This window comes from Schistocerca nitens, chromosome 10 (assembly GCF_023898315.1).
Source record: "Schistocerca nitens isolate TAMUIC-IGC-003100 chromosome 10, iqSchNite1.1, whole genome shotgun sequence".
Lineage (NCBI taxonomy): Eukaryota > Metazoa > Arthropoda > Insecta > Orthoptera > Acrididae > Schistocerca > Schistocerca nitens.
Window position 1 is genome coordinate 129,707,282 of NC_064623.1, and position 15,006 is coordinate 129,722,287.

Consider the following 15,006-nt stretch of genomic DNA (forward strand, 5'->3'; position numbering starts at 1 on the left):
CGGTGGTGTCAGATTGCTCGTAATGGGAAACCATCAAGGAACTGTGGGAATACCTCCAAAGTGGAGTTCCTGCCCCACAACAACGCTCCAGCTCATGCGTGTATTGCCTCGGCCACTGTATTTTCTTGGCATGGTACCCATTGTAATCTTCGCCTTTCCTGGAATCAGCAAACCTTTGTGTGGTAGGCATCTCTAGCATAACAAGATGATTTTCAAGGTGGAAAATTTCCTGAAGAACCAAAATGCCGCCTTCTGTAACTAAGGTTTTCGCCAACTCATTCATCGTTGCTGAAAATGTATGTAGAGAAGCTCTGACACTCTCGGCGAGGTTTTTTGGTCGTAGCTTAATGTTTTCGAGGTGAAAATTGCAGTTTCACATGTTTAGTGCCTTAGCTGGCCCATCCCTAGAACATAAAACTCCTGTGGCAGATGTCTCCCTTTGGAATCAGCTACGCCGCACCCTGTGCACAACTCAATGCCCTGTTGCCTTTATGGGGTATCGTAAGTTTAAATGCACACCTGAAAGAGCATACAGTATTGACGACCCACAGCTGTGTGAAATGCATTCGAAATTAATTTCCTGATTACGAATTTGTTGATATCAACTGTATTGTGTATAGATCGACAACCCTATAGCGACATTTGAAACTTTGTGTCGGCTTAGGACTTGAACCCGGATTTCGCGCTTATGGCGAGCGGTCACCTGAATCACTTCTGCTATCTGTACACGCTCCCCGCACTGACTCACATCTCCATATCTCACATTATCTACATCCTTGTATCGTGATCTAGAAAATTCATCACGTAATGCTCACAACCTTATTCAGATTCGCGCAACAGGTAGAACGAGACAAAGAGGAATGCAGACCAATGTCGTTATCCGCGTGTGCCTGCCTAGGCGAGCATTAGGTGACGAATTCGCTGTGCTGCGATGTAAGGATGTAGACAGTGTGATATATGGAATCACTAGTGCCTAAGGCGACCATTTGCAATCAGTGGAAAATCCGTGTATGAGTCTCAATGAGGCACAAATTTCCACATGATACTGTTGGGTAATAAACCTATACCTAATACAACTGATCTCAAGCCAGCACTTCATCACCGTCATAATATTTCGACATAAATTAACATATACAGCTAGTTTCCCTGTGTCAGACAGTAAAGCAAATACTGCCATCTTCTCCCAGCTCCCATTCTTTCCGTTTTGGTTTCATAATCAGTCACCTGACTTTCTTTTCCCCTCTCCTCGTCAATTGTGTTTTACCAAGTTCGTCTGTCTCCTACCAACTTTCTCTTAAATCCACTGCCGCACGCATTCATACGAGGTGCATTCAAGTTCTAAGGCCTCCGATTTTTTTTCTCCGGACTGGAAAGAGATAGAAACATGTGCATTGTTTTAAAATGAGGCCACATTCATTGTCAATACGTCCCAGAGATGGCAGCACCGTACGGCAGATGGAATTTTACCGCCAGCGGCGAGAATGAGAACTGTTTTAAATACTTAAAATGGCGACGTTTTCCTTACTTGAACAGCGTGCAATCATTCGTTTTCTGAATTTGTGTGGTGTGAAACCAATTGAAATTCATCGCCAGTTGAAGGAGACATATGGTGATGCAGTTATGGATGTGTCGAAAGTGCGTTCATGGGTGCGACAGTTTAATGAAGGCAGAACATCGTGTGACAACAAACCGAAACAACCTCGGGCTCGCACAAGCCGGTCTGACGATATGATCGAGAAAGTGGAGAGAATTGTTTTGGGGCATCGCCGAATGACTGTTGAACAGATCGCCTCCAGATTTGGCATTTCTGTGGGTTCTGTGCACATGCGAAAAGTGTCATCCAGGTGGTTGCCACGAATGCTGACGGACGACCACATGGCTGCCCGTGTGGCATGTTGCCAAGCAATGTTGACGCGCAACGACAGCATGAATGGGACTCTCTTTTCGTCGGTTGTGACAATGGATGAGTGTGGATGCCATTTTTCAATCCAGAAACAAAGCGCCAGTCAGCTCAATGGAAGCACACAGATTCACCGCCATCAAAAAAATTTCGGGTAACCGCCAGTGCTGAAAAAATGATGGTGTCCATGTTCTGGGACAGCGAGGGCGTAATCCTTACCCATTGCGTTCCAAAGGGCCAAAGGGCACTACGGTAACAGGTGCATCCTACGAAAATGTTTTGAATAACAAATTCCTTCCTGCACTGCAACAAAAACGTCCGGGAAGGGCTGTGCGTGTGCTGTTTCACCAAGACAACGCACCCGCACATCGAGCTAACGTTACACAACAGTTTCTTCGTGATAACAACTTTGAAGTGATTCCTCATGCTCCCTACTCACCTGACCTGGCTCCTCGTGACTTTTGGCTTTTTCCAGCAATGAAAGACACTCTCCGTGGCCGCACATTCACCAGCCGTGCTGCTATTGCCTCAGCGATTTTCCAGTGGTCAAAACAGACTCCTAAAGAAGCCTTCGCTGCTGCCATGGAATCATGGCGTCAATGTTGTGAAAAATGTGTACGTCTGCAGGGCGATTACGTCGAGAAGTAACGCCAGTTTCATCGATTTCGGGTGAGTAGTTAATTAGAAATAAAAATCGGAGGCCTTAGAACTTGAATGCACCTCGTAGTTTGACACTGAGGTTACGTAAATCATGGGGTAGCGATATGGCGGTAGTATCACGTACACAATGCACAAAAGGGCAGTGCATTGGCGGAGCTATCATTTGTATTCATGTGATCCATGTAAAAAGGTTTCCGACGTCGTAATTATAGTCCCACGACGGGATATAACAGAGCTTGAACGCGGGATGGTAGTTGGAACTAGATGCATGGGACATTCCATTTCGGAAATCGCTAGGGAATTTAATATTCCGAGATCGACAGTGTTGAGAGTGTTCCAGGCATTACCCTTGACGGCGGACAACGCACTTAACTACCGAGACCAGCGGCGTTTGCGTCGATTTGTCAGTGCTAACAGACAAGCAATACTGGGTGACATAACCGCAGAAATCAGTGTGGGACGTACGATGAACGTTTCCTTCAGGACAGTTCGGCGCAGTGTGGCGTTAATTGGCTACAGCAGCAGATGGCCGACGTGAGCGCCTTTGGTAACAGCTCGACATTACCTGCAGCACCTCTCCCGGGCCCGTGACCATATCGGTTGGATACTAGACGAATGAAAAACCGTGGCCTGGTCAGATAGTCGCGATGTCAGTTGGTAAGAGCTGGTGGTAGGGTTCGCGTGTGGCGCAGACCCTACGAATGCATGGACCCAGGTTGTCCACAAGGCACTGTGCAAGTTGGTGGCTGAGCCACAATGCTGTTGGCTGTGTTTACATGGAATTCCTTGCGTCCTCTGATCAAATTGAAACGATCAGTGGCTAGAAATAGTTATTTTCGGCCACCTGGAGACCATTTCAAATCATTAATGGGCTTAATATACCCAGACAACGATGGAGTTTTTATGGATATTGCGCCATGTCACCGAACCACAGTTGTTTGTGAATGATTTGAAGAACATTCTGGACACTTAGAGCGAATGATTTGGCCACCCAGATCGCCCGGCATGGATCCCATCGAATATTTGTGGGACGTAATCAGGAGGTCAGGTCCTGCACAAAATCCTGCATCGACAACAAATCCACAATTACGTATGGCTGTAGAGACAGCGTGCATCAATATTTCGGCTGGGGACTTCCAACGACTTGTTGAGCCAAGCTACGTAGAGCTGCTGTACTACACCGGGAAAAAGGAGGTCCGACACGACATTAGGAGGTTCAAAAATGGTTCAAATGGCTCTGAGCACTATGGGACTTAACAGCTGAGGTCATCAGTCCCCTACAACTCAGAACTACTTAAACCTAACTAACCTAAGGACATCACACGCCTCCATGCCCGAGGCAGGATTCCAACCTGCGACCGTAGCAGTCGCGCGGCAGACTGTAGCGCCTAGAACCGCTCGGCCACCCAGGCCGGCATTACGAGGTAAACCATGACTTTTGTCACCTCGGAGTAAACCATCTGATTTCTTAAAATTTGTCTTGAACGTCTCATAAACGAATGTAAACTGTCACTTCTCCTGCATTGTTTCTAAATGGCGTTCTGTATTAAATGTAGCTCATAAAATGCTTATACTAAAGAATGTAACGTAAAATACGTGAAATGCATGGTTACTTGTAAGAGAGGATCTCGTCGACCTAATCTCGCCAGGTTAAGTCAATAAATAAATAAATAATGCTTCATGACTATGGCCTGGACTATAACTGCAACAAATATCTTCGTGTTACATACCTACTGAAAAAATCTATCACTCGCGGGTATCGGCGTGTTATATGCTTGCAAGGCAAGGTATCCTACGTACCTGTAAAGTAAAACCTGTAGTCGGCGCTTGTTACCAGTTCCTTTCCAGGATTGTAAGTCATGGACTTACGACTCGGAACCAAATTCGTAATCTGAACAGTGGTACATGCAACGAACGTCATTAATTATTTGTTGGATATACATGTCTCTGTCTTCTCCTACAGTTTTTACCCTCTACAGCTTCAAGTACAGTGGAAGCTATTCCTGGAACGCCTTATACGTGTCCTATCATTCTGTCTCTTCTTATTGTACCGGTTTTCATGTGTTCTATTCTTTTACTATTCTGCGGAGAACCTCCTCATTTGCTATCTTATCAGTCAACCTAATTTTTAACATCCCCATGCACCACCATAAGTCAGGCAGTTCTATTCCTCTCTGTTCTCGTTTCCCCCAGCTGATTTGATTTCGTCCTCAAACTAAGACCGATGTTTGATATTAATAGACTTCCTTTTCCCAGGAATGCCCTCCCTGCCTGTCCTACTCTGCATTTTATGTTTTCCTTGCAACGTCTGCCGTGTGTTATGTTGCTTCCAATGTAGCAGAACTCTTCCAGTTCGTCTCATTCGTGATCCCCAATTTTCAATTTTATCGCCAACTTCATTTCTGCTACTCCTCACCACTTTCGTCTCTCTTCAGTTTATCTCAGTCCATAGTGTGTGCTGATTAGGCTGTTGGTTCCATGTAACAACATCTTTCTCATTTTCATTGAGCATGGAAATATCAGTGAATCTTCTCGTTCATATCCCTTCATGCTGAATTTCTGTCCCATTCCACATCCCTTCCATTTCCATCAATACATTTTCGATGTACCGATTGAAAAGTAGGGGCAAAATCGTAACCCTGTCTTACACCCTTTCTAATGGAACCAATTCGTTCTCGGTTTTCCATTCTTATTGTCGTCTTTCGGTTGTTGTACATGTTGTATATTCTACCTTACCTCTATTTTCCTGAGAATTCCAAACATTTTACTCTATTTTACCCTTTTTCTGAATCGACAAATCCTATAAGAGTGTCTTCATTTTTCTCAGACTTCCTGCCGTGGTAAATCACAACATCTGGACTGTCTTTTCGTGCCTTTTCCTTTGTTGATGCTAAACTGAAGGCCGCATAACATATACTCGGTTTCCTTTTCCACTCTTCTCTGTGTTATTCTTGTCAGCACCTTGATGCATGCGATGTTAAGCTGACCAGGCGATAATTTTTCCACATACTTACTCTTGCTATATTCGGGATTGTGTAGATGATATTTTACGAAAATCTGATGATAGTTCAAGTGGTCTAGTAGATTAATCCAATCGAACAAACTCACTCCTCAGAAAGAGTGCACATATATTTACATAACATCGAACATTACAGAACATACTTCTATGAAACCAATAAGAAAGAAAACGCGTAGCCTAGTAAGACATCAACCATTATTTTACCAAGCTACGACACTATCCATTGCTCTATACTGACCATGACTCTTATACGACCCTACTTCGCATCCTACCGTCTACAGATTGCTTTAATTGTAGATATTGTTCAAATGGCTCTGAGCACTATGGGACTTTACTTCTAAGGTCATCAGTCCCCTAGAACTTAGAACTACTTAAACCTAGCTAACCTAAAGACATCACACACATCCATGCCCGAGGCAGGATTCGAACCTGCGACCGTAGCGGTCGCGCGGTTCCAGACTGTAGCGCCTAGAACCGCTCGGCCACTCCGGCCGGCAATAGTAGATATTAATTGACATTTAACTATAATAAATTGTACCGTTGACATTGCATTTCTTATGGATCCTCACTGCCATACTTTCATAATAAGCAAGTTACAATAATTGTTTAACCAGCCATATGACATTTCTAGTCATTTTATTACAGCATTACAGCAAATCACATAATTCACGACGAATTTTCGAGAGATCTTCAGTTTTCTGATGTTTAGAAATTACATATACAGGGTGAGTCACTAACTATTGCCACCTAGAATAGCTCCGAAAGTATGATAGGAGCAGAAAAGTTTGTGGGAGAGTTGTTGCATGGGACAACGGGAGCCATAATACGTCGTTGGTTTTTTGTAGCTGGGTGGGGTCGCTACAGAGATATGGTCAATTTTGTTTTTTTAAATCGGATGCTGTAGTTCGGTACTTATTTTCTGATAGCGGCTATCGAGGCGAATCCAGTGATGTGTAACAGTAAGGTCTTTGAAGGTCAACGAAGGTCGCGAAGGTGGCATGAAAGTCCATTTACAGAGGGTGTTCGAAGTGATGACCATTGGTATCAGTGCAGGGCTGCAATCTTCTTATCATGGATTGAGTGATATTTCTTATCACTTCGGCACTTATCGAAGTACATACTCTGAAAATTCTCTCTCGCACTTTATAAACAATGTCTTTTACGAACCCCTACAAGAAAAAATCCAGAGGCGTCAGTTTTGGCGAACGAGCCGGCCACGACACATCTCCGCGTCCAATCCAACGATTTGGGAATTGACTCTGCAATTCATTTCTAGCCATCAGCGAAAAATGTGCCGGACACCCATCGTGTTCATACCACACTCTATTTCTAGGTCCTAAAGGTATTTCTTCCAATAACAGACCTAATATTTCTTGCAGGAATGTGCTGTACTTCCTACCATTAAGATTTTCTTCGATGAAATAGGGACCACGGTTTTTGGTATGCACATGCCGCAGCCAACATGGATATTCAGTTGCCCAATAATACATGTTATACAAATTGACATTTCCATGGTTCGTGAATGTAGCCGCGTCAGTCAGTAAAATCAAATTAATAAATGTGTCATCCCTCAGAATCTGAAATTGAGCTCATCGACAGAATTCAATGCGACGCATACAATCCGTACCACTTAATTCTTGATAGAGACTGATACGGTAAGGATGAGATTTATGGCGAAGCAGAACACGAGCAACACTACTCTGGCTGACGCAAGATTCCCTTGCGATTTGACACGAACTAACAGAAGGATCTCGAACCTCAGTGGCAAGAGTGCCAATTTCCGTTTCCTCGTTAGTAACTTTCCTTTGCTGGATATGTTTCCGATGCGTTAAAGATCCACTTGTTCTCAATATATCATACACATATTTAAATGTACGACGTGTAGGGTGAGTACGTTGATGATATATTTCAGCATATTAGTCTCTAGCTCTCGCTGAATTTCGCTGGCCTTCTCCGTAAATGAAAAGCATGTCGACTTGTTCTTCAAAAGAACACATTCTCTTGATTCGATAATACTAGTCTTACCGTTCCTATTAGTATTGTATTGCGAAGCCGGCGACTGGCGTTTACATGTCAATGACACGTTAGATGGATACGCCGTAGTTGACGACTATTTACTATTTGCACGATATACGAGAGAGAATTGTCAGAGCATGTGCTTCGATAAGTGCCGAAGTGATAAGGAATACCACTCAATCCATGATAAGAAGATTGCAGCACTGCAATGATACCAATGGTCATCACTTCGAACAACTTCTGTAAATGGACGTTCATGCCATCTTTGTGATCTTCGTTGACCTTCAAAGACCTTACTGTTACACATAATTGGATTCGGCTCGATAGCCGCTATCAGAAAATAACTACCAAACTATAGCATCCGATTTAAAAAGCAAGTTGACCTTCATATCTCTGACGCGACCCCACCTAGCCACAAAAAAAAAATACATGTTGTGGTCCCTGTTGTCCCGTACTTTTGTCCCAGAAACTTTTCAGCTACTAACATACTTTCGGAGTTATCCTAGGCGGCAATAGTTAGTGACACACCCTGTATGCACTTATGTTCGGGAAAAATGTTCAGGAAAAGCAGAACACTTTCAAGACTAGAGATAGGACGTTCATATTCTCAGGACAAGTACACTGCTGGCTATTGAAATTGCTACACCAAGAAGAAATGCAGATGATAAACCGGTATTCATTGGACAAATATATTATACTAGAACTCACATGTGATTACATTTTCACGCAATTTGGGTCCATAGATCCAGAGAAATCAATACCGACAACAACCACCACTGGCCATAATAACGGCCTTGATACGCCTGGGCATTGAGTCAAACAGAGCTTGGATGGCATGTGCAGGTACAGCTGCCCATGCAACTTCAACTCGATACCACAGTTCATCAAGAGTAGTGACTGGCGAATTGTGACGAGCCAGTTGCTCGGCCATCATTGACCAGACGTTTTCAATTGGTGAGAGATCTGGAGAATGTACTGGCCAGGGCAGCAGTCGAACATTTTCTGTATCCAGAATGACCCGTCCAGGACCTGCAACATGCAGTCGTGCATTATCCTGCTGAAATGTGGGGTTTCGCAGGTATCGAATGAAGGGTAGAGCCACGGGTCGTAACACATCTGAAATGTAACGTCCACTGTTCAAAGTGCCGTCAATGCGAACAAGAGGTGACCGAGACGTGTAACCAATGGCACCCCATACCATCACGCCGGCTGATACGCCAGTATGGCGATGACGAATACACGCTTCCAATGTGCGTTCACCACGATGTCGCCAAACACGGATGCGACCATCATGATTCATCCGAAAAATGACGTTTTGCCATTCGTGCACCCAGGTTCGTCGTTGAGTACACCATCGCAGGCGCTCCTGTCTGTGATGCAGCGTCAAGGGTAACCGCAGCCATGGTCTCCGAGCTGATAGTCCATGCTGCTGCAAACGTCGTCGAACTGTTCGTGTAGATGGTTGTTGTCTTGCAAAAGACCCCATCTGTTGACTCAGGGATCGAGACGTGGCTGCACGATCCGTTACAGCCTTGCTGATTAGATGCCTGTCATCACGACTGCTAGTGATACGAGGCCGTTGGGATCCAGCATGGCGTTCCGTATTACCATCCTGAACCCACTGATTCCATAGTCTGCTAACAGTCATTGGATCTCGACCAACGCGAGCAGCAATGTCGTGATACGATAAACCGCAATCGCGATAGGCTGCAATAGGACCTTTATCAAAGTCGGAAACGTGATGGTACGCATTTCTCCTCCTTACACGAGGCATCACAACAACGTTTCACCAGGCAACGCCGGTCAACTGCTGTTTGTGTAAGAGAAATCGGTTGGAAACTTTCCTCATGACAGCACGTTGTAGGTGTCGCCACCGGCGCCAACGTTGTGTGAATGCTCTGAAAAGCTAATCATTTGCATATCACTGCATGTTCTTCCTGTCGGTTAAATTTCACGTCTGTAGCACGTCATCTCTGATGTAGCAATTTTAATGGCCGGTAGTGTACATTATCATGTTCCGCAGAAATGATTATCGTTTGGACCATGTCTGTTTTCGGGTTCGAGATCAACATCGATATCGCAACACCACGCACCGGCAAAATGTGCCTGCGTCTCTCGTCATTGCTTTAAACCGAAAGTAATGGATCAGTGTGACTTGAGCAGACGTGCAAAATGCCTCGTAGATGTAGGCGCGAACCATACTATCAAAGCAGCCACACTGAAAAAGGGCGCATTATTGGTACGATGGAATGTGATGCATCTATCCGGGAAATTCCTGTTCGTGTGAGCCGAAGTGTTCTGGCAGTGCAACAGGTGTGTGCAGAATGGTTCAGGGAAGGCCGTAGAACAAGACGAGAGGGTCACGTCGCACCACCCACATCACCCCTCGAGAGGATCGACATCTCATCGTCACTGCATTTCACTTCAGCCATTATAATAGGCTCAGAATTCTCTAATGCTACTTGTAATTCTTCGCTGTGACCTACAGGGTTTGTAGCAGATAATAAATTAGGCTATTGCAGAGTTTTCCTTGTTTCCAATATGATTCCATCTACTTTTCTCAGAGAAAAATAGCAATCCTTACCTGATTCGCTGTTTCCCTCCAAACTATGCGAACACTAGAAGGGGAAGCGGAGGAGATAAGTGTTTAACGTGCCGTCGACAGCGAGGTCATTAGAGACGGAGCACAAGCTGGGATTAGGGAAGGATGGAGAAGGAAATCGACCGTGCTACTTTAAAGGAACCATTCCGGCATTTGCCTTAGCTATTTAGGGAAATCACAGAAAACCTACATCAGTATGGCTGGACGCGGGTTTGAGCCGTCGTCATCCCGAATGTGCTAACCGTTGCGCTACCTCGGTCGGTACAGTAAGGAAGATGGACATGATGGTTTTAACCAGACTATCAGAACTATAGAAGATGACCAATGATATATGCGTGCCGGGGAGGGGGAGCAGGGGTGGAGGGGTGGTACCAGGCATGATTAAGCCCTGGCTGATAGACTTACTCCCCAATAAAGTTCGTAGCACTTCATGACAATATAATTAAATTTCCATTTTTGCGATTCCAGGCTTAATTCCGATATAACATATAAAGTGTGCCGTGTTTACACTTGCATGAGTCAATTCGTTTCTTGATTAACTCAAAACACCAACGACAGGCCCCCGTTAACTTGGAACAACAGAACTCCCAATGCTAACTGCAACGTCTGATGAAGATGCAACCGTATTAATAAAGGGTCCACACGCAGCCCTATAAGACACAGTTCAGATAACATCTGAACAGCCCATAAGTGATTCACAGATAGCAACGGCCTCTAAGCATAAGAAGTAGACTGAGTTAAGCACAGAGTGCAAAATTCCCTGGGGTCCAGCTGGGTAACAAGTTAAAATGCAAGCAACACATGTATCGACAAATCAAGAAGCTAAATTCAGCTGATTACATCGTTAGAAGCAATTACAATAGTATTGAAGCATAGACAATGATGTTGGTTTATTTCACATAATTTCACTCCCAATCGCCTTATGGAGTTATTTTCTGGGACTGTGGACATAAACCAATTAATCGTTTATTTAGCATAAGATAGTACGAAGAATACTGCATGAAGTAAACAACCGTACGTCTAATCCTATTTAAAAGGATCACTTCCAAACATTTACTACTTAAGGGTTTAGTCGCTGACAACACTGTTCTACAAAAAAACCATTTCTTCTATTTCTTCTATTTCTGAAAAAATACATTGTGATCCTAGTTGTACTTCAAAACTGTTTTTAGTTTTTTCTGTCAGGGACACTTTATGAGCAATCGCAATTTTATTTCTCTCTTCTGTTTCTGAAATAGTGCAGCAAACATGATGTGAAATTCGATAAACAAATTCACGTTTTTATTATGTTATAAGTACGGTACATCACATTAATGGAAGGTGAGATCTAACATACACTCCTGGAAATGGAAAAAAAAACACTTTGACACCGGTGTGTCAGACCCACCATACTTGCTCCGGACACTGCGAGAGGGCTGTACAAGCAATGATCACACGCACGGCACAGCGGACACACCAGGAACCGCGGTGTTGGCCGTCGAATGGCGCTAGCTGCGCAGCATTTGTGCACCGCCGCCGTCAGTGTCAGCCAGTTTGCCGTGGCATACGGAGCTCCATCGCAGTCTTTAACACTGGTAGCATGCCGCGACAGCGTGGACGTGAACCGTATGTGCAGTTGACGGACTTTGAGCGAGGGCGTATAGTGGGCATGCGGGAGGCCGGGTGGACGTACCGCCGAATTGCTCAACACGTGGGGCGTGAGGTCTCCACAGTACATCGATGTTGTCGCCAGTGGTCGGCGGAAGGTGCACGTGCCCGTCGACCTGGGACCGGACCGCAGCGACGCACGGATGCACGCCAAGACCGTAGGATCCTACGCAGTGCCGTAGGGGACCGCACCGCCACTTCCCAGCAAATTAGGGACACTGTTGCTCCTGGGGTATCGGCGAGGACCATTCGCAACCGTCTCTATGAAGCTGGGCTACGGTCCCACACACCGTTAGGGCGTCTTCCGCTCACCCAACATCGTGCAGCCCGCCTCCAGTGGTGTCGTGACAGGCGTGAATGGAGGGATGAATGGAGACGTGTCGTCTTCAGCGATGAGAGTCGCTTCTGCCTTCGTGCCAATGATGGTCGTATGCGTGTTTGGCGCCGTGCAGGTGAGCGCCACTATCAGGACTGCATACGACCGAGGCACACAGGGCCAACACCCGGCATCATGGTGTGGGGAGCGATCTCCTACACTGGCCGTACACCACTGGTGATCGTCGAGGGGACACTGAATAGTGCACGGTACATCCAAACCGTCATCGAACCCATCGTTCTACCATTCCTAGACCGGCAAGGGAACTTGCTGTTCCAACAGGACAATGCACGTCCGCATGTATCCCGTGCCACCCAACGTGCTCTAGAAGGTGTAAGTCAACTACCCTGGCCAGCAAGATCTCCGGATCTGTCCCCCATTGAGCATGTTTGGGACTGGATGAAGCGTCGTCTCACGCGGTCTGCACGTCCAGCACGAACGCTGGTCCAACTGAGGCGCCAGGTGGAAATGGCATGGCAAGCCGTTCCACAGGACTACATCCAGCATCTCTACGATCGTCTCCATGGGAGAATAGTAGCCTGCATTGCTGCGAAAGGTGGATATACACTGTACTAGTGCCGACATTGTGCATGCTCTGTTGCCTGTGTCTATGTGCCTGTGGTTCTGTCAGTGTGATCATGTGATGTATCTGACCCCAGGAATGTGTCAATAAAGTTTCCCCTTCCTGGGACAATGAATTCACGGTGTTCTTATTTCAATTTCCAGGAGTGTATAACACAGTATATGCTTTGTAGCATTTATTTGACATGATAAATTACAGAAAATTGACAAATAAATGAGCCACGTCATTGTAATGCACATCACTTTTTCTCTTGTATTGTAAATCTTTCTTCTCTCGAATGATGTTCCAGCAATAATCTGCTAACATAGAAGGTACCCACTTCCATTCATAACGCCTTTCTATGGTAGAAATGTCTTTATGGAATCTTTTGCCATGTTCATCCGATACATCACTACAACTCTCTGTGAAATAGTCCAGCTGAGAGTCCATCACATGTACTTTCAAAGACATATTGTACCCCAGATCTTGATATGTGTTGAACATGTCGTTCACCATTGCTTTGTAGTTAGTAGCTGTTCTTCCTCCAAGGAAGTTTTCTGACACCATCTTGAAACAGTCCCATGCAGTCTTTTCTTTGTCAGTTAAACGTGCTTCAAAATTTGCATCTTTCTGCAGCTCCTTAATCTGTGGGCCCACAAATACACCTTCCTCTATTTTTGCAGTTGAAAGACGGGGGAATCTGGTAGCTAGGCATGCAAACCCATTGCTAGTTGGATCCATGGCCTTTATGAATGTACCATTAGGCCAAGTTTGATGTGAAGTGGTGGAAGTAGTATATCTTGATGAGCTACCAGACTTACACATTGCACATTCTTTTCGCCCACATTCCATCTCCACGTAGGCCATTTCCTTTTCACGTAGAGAGAATTTCTGTCTCGAGTACCCCACTCGCAAAGAAAAGAGGCATACTTTGTGTAGCCTTGTTGCATTTCCAGTACCATAGCAATTACTTTGAAATCTGCACATACACTCCTGGAAATGGAAAAAAGAACACATTGACACCGGTGTGTCAGACCCACCATACTTGCTCCGGACACTGCGAGAGGGCTGTACAAGCAATGATCACACGCACGGCACAGCGGACACACCAGGAACCGCGGTGTTGGCCGTCGAATGGCGCTAGCTGCGCAGCATTTGTGCACCGCCGCCGTCAGTGTCAGCCAGTTTGCCGTGGCATACGGAGCTCCATCGCAGTCTTTAACACTGGTAGCATGCCGCGACAGCGTGGACGTGAACCGTATGTGCAGTTGACGGACTTTGAGCGAGGGCGTATAGTGGGCATGCGGGAGGCCGGGTGGACGTACCGCCGAATTGCTCAACACGTGGGGCGTGAGGTCTCCACAGTACATCGATGTTGTCGCCAGTGGTCGGCGGAAGGTGCACGTGCCCGTCGACCTGGGACCGGACCGCAGCGACGCACGGATGCACGCCAAGACCGTAGGATCCTACGCAGTGCCGTAGGGGACCGCACCGCCACTTCCCAGCAAATTAGGGACACTGTTGCTCCTGGGGTATCGGCGAGGACCATTCGCAACCGTCTCCATGAAGCTGGGCTACGGTCCCGCACACCGTTAGGCCGTCTTCCGCTCACGCCCCAACATCGTGCAGCCCGCCTCCAGTGGTGTCGCGACAGGCGTGAATGGAGGGACGAATGGAGACGTGTCGTCTTCAGCGATGAGAGTCGCTTCTGCCTTGGTGCCAATGATGGTCGATTGCGTGTTTGGCGCCGTGCAGGTGAGCGCCACAATCAGGACTGCATACGACCGAGGCACACAGGGCCAACACCCGGCATCATGGTGTGGGGAGCGATCTCCTACACTGGCCGTACACCACTAGTGATCGTCGAGGGGACACTGAATAGTGCACGGTACATCCAAACCGTCATCGAACCCATCGTTCTACCATTCCTAGACCGGCAAGGGAACTTGCTGTTCCAACAGGACAATGCACGTCCGCATGTATCCCGTGCCACCCAACGTGCTCTAGAAGGTGTAAGTCAACTACCCTGGCCAGCAAGATCTCCGGATCTGTTCCCCATTGAGCATGTTTGGGACTGGATGAAGCGTCGTCTCACGCGGTCTGCACGTCCAGCACGAACGCTGGTCCAACTGAGGCGCCAGGTGGAAATGGCATGGCAAGCCGTTCCACAGGACTACATCCAGCATATCTACGATCGTCTCCATGGGAGAATAGCCGCCTGCAT